Source organism: Pelobates fuscus, chromosome 12 (assembly GCF_036172605.1).
Source record: "Pelobates fuscus isolate aPelFus1 chromosome 12, aPelFus1.pri, whole genome shotgun sequence".
Classification (NCBI taxonomy): domain Eukaryota; kingdom Metazoa; phylum Chordata; class Amphibia; order Anura; family Pelobatidae; genus Pelobates; species Pelobates fuscus.
In genome coordinates this window covers 134,399,820-134,409,452 of record NC_086328.1, presented here as the reverse complement: position 1 = coordinate 134,409,452, position 9,633 = coordinate 134,399,820, and the positions used below count along the sequence as shown (strand labels likewise).

Genomic DNA, 9,633 nt, shown 5'->3' with positions numbered 1-9,633 from the left:
TATATCCTGTTTTCTGTACTTTATTTAAGTAAATCGTTCACCATCACCCATGGTGTCAACTTTTGGTCGGGGCAAATGTCATGCCTTTAGACAATAAATTGATTTCTTCTTCTGATAATGTTATCCCCGTTAAATTAAAAATGTCCTTCTCTATTTCCTTTTTTCTCAAAGTATGTTGTACCTGAGGGTTTTCTCTTAATACTCCACCCATATCCATTTCTGAGAGGAGTCCTGATGTAAATGGGAGAAATGGTTGGGATGTTCTCTTTTATCTGCTCTGGGATGGAAATAGTTGGTGATAACTTTTTCTTTTGGCCCTCTGGGTCCCCCTTGAAAATTTGTCTCCTAATCATTATACTGAGTATTGACTCCATTAATGTCAGATTTGTTTCTAATGACTTGGACATAAGACCTAGTTTCCCTCTTTCTTTCTGGGGACAACCTTCTAGATTGATGTGCATGTGATCTTTCCTTATTAGGTGTTCGGATAGGATCCATCTGCCTGAGGGATTTTATCTTACAGAAATAAAAATACATTCTGTATTAGCTTACAAAAGGAATTTGCTTGAGATGATCAGGAGACATAGTAGCACAATTTGCCGGATGTCCAGATGTTAACATAGAAACAATGCCTTTTTTGCCTTATGTCCATTCTCGTGGAGTTGCTAAGTTGCTATAATACAGTAACATGCATACATAAAAACCTACAAACAACAGGTTGTTTTAAAAAAAAAGATTGACTGGATTCATGTTGTACATTAATGAAGAAAATGAGGAGAGGGATAATTAGACAATAATACAAAAATCTGTGGCAGGCTGATAGTATAGATGTATCAAAACTAATAAAAATGAAACTTTATATGAGCTTTTGGGGAAATGTTTATCAAGGCAATAAAGGTTCTATTCTAGGACAAAATGCTAAATGAGATATCCCCATAAAAAACATTAGAATACTGCGCAGTTTTTAGCATTTTGTAGCAGATTCACACCTGATTTGATGAACATTGCCCAATATTTTTGAAAGATGAACTTCTCAAGTATTCAAAAAGTCAAAAGTGAGAAGATTGTTTAGAGAAGGATTGAAATATGTTGGGATTTACTTATCTCACATAAGCATAAGAAAAGGGACATGTATTTACATTAGTTGAAGGAGTTAATCATTTGGGAAACAAAGTGCTAAATTTGGGTGAATAAGCATATATTTTCTATTACATTGTATATTGTATTCTCTAATTAGCTTTTTACATTTATTTATGTGTTGGGGATGTAGCTCAGTGGTAGAGCGCATGCTTCGCATGTATGAGGCCCTGGGTTCAATCCATGGCATCTCCAGTGTCGCTCTGTGGGCAGACTAGATGGGCCGAATGGTTCTTATCTGCCGTCACATTCTATGTTCTATTTCATGGATGTGTGAAATAGCAGTCTTTAGAAAAGGTCTCCAAGTTCACAGTTCACTTAAGGCAAATATTCAAAAAGTCACCAATTACAAGTGATTTTAGCCATCTAGGTCAGTCCAAGCATGGATTGGAAAATTAGCTGACCTGTTTTATTAATATAGAAAGTAAGCTATTTACAGGAATAAGTAGGTCATTGGAGATGGGAATTTGGAGAACTTATGTTACATACTTATTGTTTTTTGTTGAGCAACATTACAATGAAAAAGGCAAAGAGGAAGAAAAACAAATATAACTTCCATACATCCCATGCTACTGTATACCACCTACTAAACAGTGTAGACCCATGAGATGATGATAACCATTCCTGCATGCCATGTGCTCCTACCCTCTTACGTCACATGTGGGGTGGGGTACAATATAGGGAAACTCTAACGTATATGGAATTTACACCATTGAATAAAACTTTGAAAATGACTGATGGGTAGCTAAAATCAGGGAGTCCATTAGCATGCTCTCTTGAGAAGATATTCTTAAATAATTAATTTCCTTTTGCATGGTTATTGAAATACAATCACTAAGAAAATAAGATACATATACACTTTGATAAATATCTTCATATTACACTTTTTTGCTTATCTTAAGTGAAAGAAAAGAAATCCAGTTGCTGAGTTTGAAGAAAAATAGAAGTTCATTGAGTTAAACCATTTAGGAGTATGAAAAAGCACTTTCCATCCATGTTGATCCAAACAAAAATGCACTTTATGTTGCTTTTGATGGAACAAAAATACTAGACACCGTCTTCCATGTGACCAGTTTGAGTGTTCTATTAATAAAGTGTGTCTGATTACATAGTTACATAGCTGAAAAGAGACTTGTGTCCATCAAGTTCAGCCTTCCTTACATATGTTTTTGCTGTTGATCCAAAAGAAGGCAAAAAACCCAGTCTGAAGCGCTTCCAATTTTGCAACAAACTAGGAAAAATTTCCTTCTTGACCCCAAAATAGCAGTCAGATGTCTCCTTGGAGCAAGCAGCTATCATTACCCCACTAATTAGAAATGATATCCCTGTATGTTATGTTTTTGCAAGTATTTAACCAATTGCAGTTTAAAAATCTGTATAGACTCTGACAAAACCACCTCTTCAGGCAGAGAATTCCATATCCTTATTGCTCTTACTGTAAAAACACCTTTTCTTTGCCTTAGATGAAATCTCCTTTCTTCCAGCCTAAATGTGTGACCTCGTGTCCTATGTATAGCCCAGTTTATGAATAGATTTCCAGATAATGGTTTGTACTGGCCCCGAATATATTTGTATAATGTTATCATATCCCCTCTCAGGCGCCGTTTTTCAAAACTAAAGCGATTTACATTTTTCAACCTTTCTTCGTAACTAAAATGCTCCATTCCTTTTATCAATTTTGTAGCTTGTCTCTGGACTTTTTCTAGTGCCATGATATCTTTCTTTAGAACAGGTGCCCAAAATTGCACAGCATATTCAAGGTGCAGTCTTACCAGTGATTTAAAAAGAGGCAAAATTAGTCAATGCAGAAATAATTGCTTGTATCGCGCCATCTGCTCAGTAAACTCAAGCATCGCATCAATGAATTGTAGTTCATGAAATGCAAACAAAAAGACACATCTAGAAGGACCAACCTATTCTACCCTATATGGACAGAAACACAAGGTGACATAAAAACTAAAAAGAAGTGAAAAGTGTAAAATCAAAATATAAATAATATTACTACCTCCATTTTATAAAGCCATTTTACTTTGTTGACATATTCTCAAAAAATAAACACAAAATATGTATGGTCTTCATTGATAATGATTAAATTGTTGTATTTTATCAATTGCTCACATACAGACAAATCCAGGCTCATGAGAAGAAAAAAAAAGGTGCCTCATGGGTGTAAGGTTCTACCACACCCCTCTGTCGTCTGAATTGTAGTCTTGTTAGTATTTCTTGAGAAAGAATATATACAGAGCACCACATAGTGAAGATTATCTTTGACTCAAAGTGAATGTAATAGAAATTGTAAATACACTCAAGAGCAACACTCCCCAGAAGTCTTTTAGAATGGTGTAAAAACAAATAAAAACATGCAAATTAAAAAGAAAAAGACCTCCACACTTTTTCCCCAGTTTAACTTTTTCACCCCCGTTTACAGATGGAAATAAGTGCCCAAATAGGAGGAGGTTCAAATAAGGACATACAGATTTAGTAATTTGGTGCAATATTACATTTATCATAAAGTTTACATTTAAGAATTTGGTTAAACAATAGCACACCACATTTTTTTTGTAAAGGAATGCATTTTTCATATGGCACTTTTCCCCCAATATGAATATGATTAGGAATGAGTGCTGAGTTTGAAATATAAAATAAATATATTTTACTGTTGCATGTATATTTTAATACTTACTTACACAATCATAGCTAAATATTTAACACAAAGGACACATTTAGTTTTTTTTGGTTTTTTTAAGCTGGTTGGATAGTGGCATAATTGGGTTGTGTTAGCATTGGGGTATTGGTGCAATTATTACCTTACCACAATTATATTTATTAGGTTTTAGCATGAGAAGCACCTCGTGGCCCAATGACAAGATGGAAAACTGATCTCTACAGTTATACAATACCTTTCTTTACCAAATGTTGGCAACAGTATAAAATACCTCCTTTGTCAAATGTTGACCAAAGTCTACTTTGCAGAGATTTCAAAATAAAAAATCATAGTTATTATTATTATTATTATTATTATTATTATTATTATTTGTATTATTATTTATATAGCGCCAACAAATTCAAGCGAGCTGTAGAATGGGTAGTTGAGAAATAACCTTTGGAATTAAGAGTTTAATGCCTGGAGATCTGATATTATTATTATTATTATTATTAAGAAAGGACTATCCAAATAAGTGCCAACTTCATTAATTTATGCCACAACAGTACAATCAAAAATATTAGTTTGCACTTGCAATATTGAGGACATTGAGTATAGGGTTTTTGTTAAATTATATTCTATAAAAAATTTTGTATGTCCCAAATATCTGCATAAGGTTTGATTAAATAGACCTATAATTAAAAGTTGGATCAATCATTCTACTTTTTCTATTTTTTGACATTCTTTATTTTAGAGTGGCATGTTAACAGTAAAGGTCAAACATTAGCAGTTAACACGGTATAACAAGTATTCCAAACTCAGTAAACCTTTATGTCTTCATGTCCTATGGGCGTAGCGCAAGGGGTATGCTCCTCGCGTCAGCTCCGGGCACCCTCCCTCCCCCCGGAGGGAGTGGTGGTGCTGCCTCGACCAGGTGATCCCCGGCCTACCCGCTATCATTGGCCTCTGTGTGTCCCGTTGTGGCTAAAAGCGTTAGGGTCTCCCAGGTGCGAGGTGGTCATTGGTCTTGGTGACCTCTTCGTATTGCCGTGGCCCCTTCTAATTGTTTCGCCCTCCCCTCTGTTGCCCACGTCTCTGTCTGGAAGTGAGTCTCTCCGGGCAAGGTCCCATATTTTTCTATCAGTCGCCTTATTATGGTCCCGTCTTTGGGTTATGGTGGTGTTTTGTGGAAGAGAGGAAAGGGGGAAAAAAAAAAGCGGGGCGGGAAAGGGGGAGAGTTAGCGCTGCCGCGGTCCAGTCCTCTCCTATGCTACTCGGCCTCCTCTTCTGGCCCAGGGCGGGCAGCCCCCGGTCGCCCCCAACTCCGGTCGGAAATTTAGGTTATCCACGGTGTCCACAAGCGGGTGCAGTGTTCTTGTGTTCCTCGGAGTTCCGCCGTAAGGGATTCCATTGTATAAAGCTCATCGACCTTGTCTATCCATTGTGTAACGGTTGGGATATCTGGCGATTTCCATCTGGCGGGGATGAGGCTTTTGGCTGCGTTGAGAAAGTGTCTGATAAGGGTTTTCTTGTAACACCCTAGGGGCATCTGGGTGTCATTTCGAGCTCCCCCTTAGCCTACGTGGTCCCGCTTCAGTCCTCCTCCTCCTCTAAGAGGCGATACGTCAGTGCCGGGCCAAGCCCGTCTCCCTCCCCCCCAAGTAGCCCCCTTCAGGGAGATAGTGCAGTTGTCCGCCATGCATTGCGACTGACATTGCCATCTTAAGCTGGTCAACCGGCTACAATAGCAGCCTCTACGTCCCACTCGACTGTGGCAGTCTTCCTCTCCTGTTAGTCGTGTCAATACTGGCTCAGCTCCTTGCTCAATTCCTGCCTCAGGGACCCCGGTTTGGGCAAATATCCTTACCCCCTTTCGTGTGGCATTCCCATCCCATCCCCCCATTGACTTGAGGTAATTGACCCTTTGGCAGGTGCTTAGTGGGCACTGTAGCGTGTAATCCATCCCCCCTCCCACCGCCTTGGGGGACATTGTTCCCTAACGTTTCATAGTAATTCAGAGTGGGTCTGCGGGGTCCCCCACCCCCTCTATCTCTGTTAAGAGCAGTTTGCAAAGTGTCCCAGAGAGAGTCAGGTTCAGCGCTGTGCCCTCCCCCCACCCTCAGCAACCGGTCCCCTGGAATCCCGCAACGGATCAGCAGCCCACCCGTGCCCTCCCCCACCCCAGAGGTTCAGTCCCCAACCCACCCCCGGTGCCCCCCAAAGCCCAGTGAGCTCCCTATAACTCCCAGGGCCTAAGCTAACCCGGGGCAGCAAGTCCAGGGGCGGTGAGGAGGGGCAGGTCCCCGACCCAGATGCGGCAGTCTAGTCCCCACTCTACTTCCGAGGGCTTCCTCTCAATCAAGGGTGGGCCGCGGTCCCGGCTCACAGGTGAGGTTTCTTTGCCTCCCTCCCCACCTAAATACCCTACTCCCTCTATGGGCAGATGCGGGCCCAGATCCCGGCAAACCCCCAGTACCTTGCGGCCCGGCTGGCGCCAGGCCGCGTGCGCTCCTCTTCTTACTCTTCCACGCCTCGCGAGCCTCCCAGCATCCGCGGTGCCCGCTCCCTTCTTCTCAGGGACAGAGGTGGGTGACCTTCGCCCGTCGTGCTGCTGTGCTTGCGGCGTCTCCAGGAGCTGATTCAGTTGTTCGGTAGGCGCAGGGCTCTTAAAGCTCGGGGCACATCCTCCAGCCAGCGTACCTGGAGTCAGGCATTCCCCTGTCGAATCTGGAGGCTGAAGGGGAAGCCACACCGGTAGGCCACTCCTTTTTCCCGCAGGGTCATCGTTAGAGGCCGGAGAGGTCGGAGAGCCCATCTGGCGTCCAAGGTAAGGCCAGACAGGTCCTGGAATAAGGCCACATTTGCTCCTCTGAAGGGTATGTCGGCCATGCCTCGGGCAGCTGTCATCAGGCGTTCCTTGAGGCTGTACTCATGGAGGCAGCACAGGACGTCCCGTGGCCTGCCATCCGGTGTCTGTGGCCCCAGGGCCCTATGCGCCCGGTCCAGTTGGATCTCTGCTGGGCATTCCTGTCCAAGGATCTGCTGGAAAGGGGCTGGGCATCTCCTGTCCAAGGATTCTTGTACGGGTGCTGTGTCAGGTTCAGGTAAGCCCCTAATCCGAATATTCTGTCTCCGGCTGCGGTTTTCTAAGTCTTCTACTTGGCACCGGAGAGAGAGGAGCAGGTTCCCTTGGTGCGTGGTAGCGAGTTCAGCAGCTTGGTGTTGCGTACGGCTCGCTTGGGCCTCCGTTTCCAGCGCCTCAACTCTCACTTCCACCGCAGTTAGATCCGTCCTCAGGGCCGTGATTTCTTCCTTGATGGCTGCCCGGAGTTCTCGCAGGAGCCCCCCCCCGTGTCTGCCTTAGTGAGTCCAGTGTGGGATCTCCCGCGCTTTCACTACTCGGGGAGCTGGGCACCATATTGTCTGGCAGACGGTGGCTGCTCTGTGCGCTCGGGGTGCACACAAACTCGTCCAGTGTGCCGGTATGACGGTGCGGGGTGCCCCCCAGGGTTTGGGACTTCTTGTTCCGTACCATTTTTGAGGAGGTATTTGCAAAATTATCGCGTTTAATGTCCAGGGGGAGCAGAGCTCAGCTACTACACGTCCTGTCGCATGCTCGGCTCCCTGTCTGTAGACAAAAGTTTAATTAAGACACATGTCCATGTTTTCTTTTAGAAAGCAAAGAAATATAGATATTTATCTGAACTATGTACATCTGTATCAATGTGTACCAAAGCAGTCCACACTGAAAGGAAAAGTTTAAAGATTATAATCTAGAATAATGTTTCCACTGAGTTTACAGTGAAACCTTCGAAATAGGATTACATTTCACTTTTACCAATTTTATTCCACATTTCTTATTTTTCTTAAGCTCTGGAATTTTACACACATTAGCATATACAAATTATATTTATAGTATAATGCTGTAAGCAGTTTTAGAAAGGTTAGAAAAAAACAGCTGAAAAGCTAATGAATTCAATATCTCTAAATGTATCTCTATTCACTGTCAATTGAAAAAAAAACATTCTCTACACTAATAATGTCACTTATTGCTACTTAAAGGGTTCTATTTCTTGTCTGTTCATGGTATAAATGCCATTGCCAGTATGCATTGCCATGAGCCATTAGAATATATCGAGCCCCTGATTATAAGAGTCATGGACACAATTGTTGGTACAAATATAAATTCCAAAATCATGGACATTAAAGAGGAACTGTCTCTCAGGATTTTTTATTTATATTATGTTTGATAAGCCCTATTTTTTTTAAACAAATATGTATTTGTGAGTTGTAAAACATAAAAGTAAATGTAGAACTCCCCGCCCCTCTATCGAGCAACTGGGTGCCTCCATTATGGCTCCCATTGACAAGGATCCTGGAAGTTTAACTCCTTGAGCATAAAATATGTCTGACCTAAAGATGGCATTGCTGAGAGGAAAGGGTTTCAGATAAGTATCTCCCTTGCCTGCATCCTCCACTGTCGAAGTTATTTTGGGGATCACTACAAAAACTGTTATGCTTTCACAAATTACAGTATTGCTTAAACCCCTTAAGGACCAAACTTCTGGAATAAAAGGGAATCATGACATGTCACACATGTCATGTGTCCTTAAGGGGTTAAAGGGGTCAGTCTTTTCCACAAAACAATAAACGTGTCACTATACAACCAAGCAAATAGCATTCTCTACTTGTCTGCCAAACCCATGTGCAATTTGCTTTCTTTCTAATTCAATTTTGTCCAAATTAGTCCAAATTCAAAAATGTGTGCATTTTTTAATCAACCCTAAAATGAACCAATTCCTAACCAATCAAAGCGGTTTGTTTTATATCAATACATTTTTATAAGGATAGCAAATTATGGGGTTTATCTATTAAATAAGTGAAATATCAAAATTAAGAAAAGGGCCTTTCTTAATTAATTTTTCTTCTGTTGTTAAGTAGATTTTGTATCCTTAAATTACATCTGTCACCTCAAAACTATTTCTTAATATAATAATCCTTTAATCAGGTTTTGCAAGGAAATGTATTTTTTTTTTTTTTTTTATGAAGTATATGTAAAAAATGAGAAAAACGAATCCACCCTTTAGTATATGACGGAATCCTTCCGCTATAAACATGCACCTTGGGTCAGACAGTATTTGAAAACCAACCGTTAGTCTCTGTAGTCTTTTCTGGTTCATTTCCCGCATGGAAGCAGGGAAGACTATAGAGACTGTCAGTTTTCAAATACTGTAATTTGTATATCTGAACGTTCCCAATTTCAGTAAGCATCTTAGAGCGTATAAATTATTCAGAAAACTACAAATAAGTATAAACAAGTTCAAAATATAACAAAACATTTTTTTTTCCTCACGGGAAGATTATAAGAAAACATTTCCTATTAGATAAAATGATTATTAGAAATAATTTGGATCCATTTATCCATTCACACTCTCAGCAGAACTGACTGGGCAGAATTTATATATCTGAATCTGCATGTTGAGAAATTGGCACTCCAAAAATGAAATGGGAAAGCTAGATACATTCAGCTAATTAGAGAAGGTCAGTGGGTTAATTTGATATTCTCCAAAAGAGATAAACTTACACTAGTTGGCCAAAAACACAAACAGACTTAAAATATGCAGCAGAGCGTATTGAATTATTTTTGAAGACATTGTTGTCTAATATTGTTCATCCAAACCTTACAGTGGGGAGTAAAATTATATTTCTGTGTCTATAATGTTAAATAATGTATATATAAAAACAGAAAGTGTATTTCTACTTGCCATAAGTTTCTTTTCCTGGTCATATGACATGGTAGCACAACAATGGGTATCCCCTCTTATCCCTCCCACCCTCAGTCTTCCAGCAAT

The 9,633-nt window shown here is 40.8% G+C and overlaps 1 non-coding gene across 1 annotated transcript; it reads left to right on the top strand.

Annotated features, from left to right (window-relative positions):
• The first annotated feature begins 1,260 nt into the window (after positions 1-1,260).
• Positions 1,261-1,332, top strand: TRNAA-CGC (transfer RNA alanine (anticodon CGC)). The gene has a single exon. It is a non-coding gene; the product is annotated as a tRNA-Ala (tRNA).
• Positions 1,333-9,633: the final 8,301 nt, after the last annotated feature.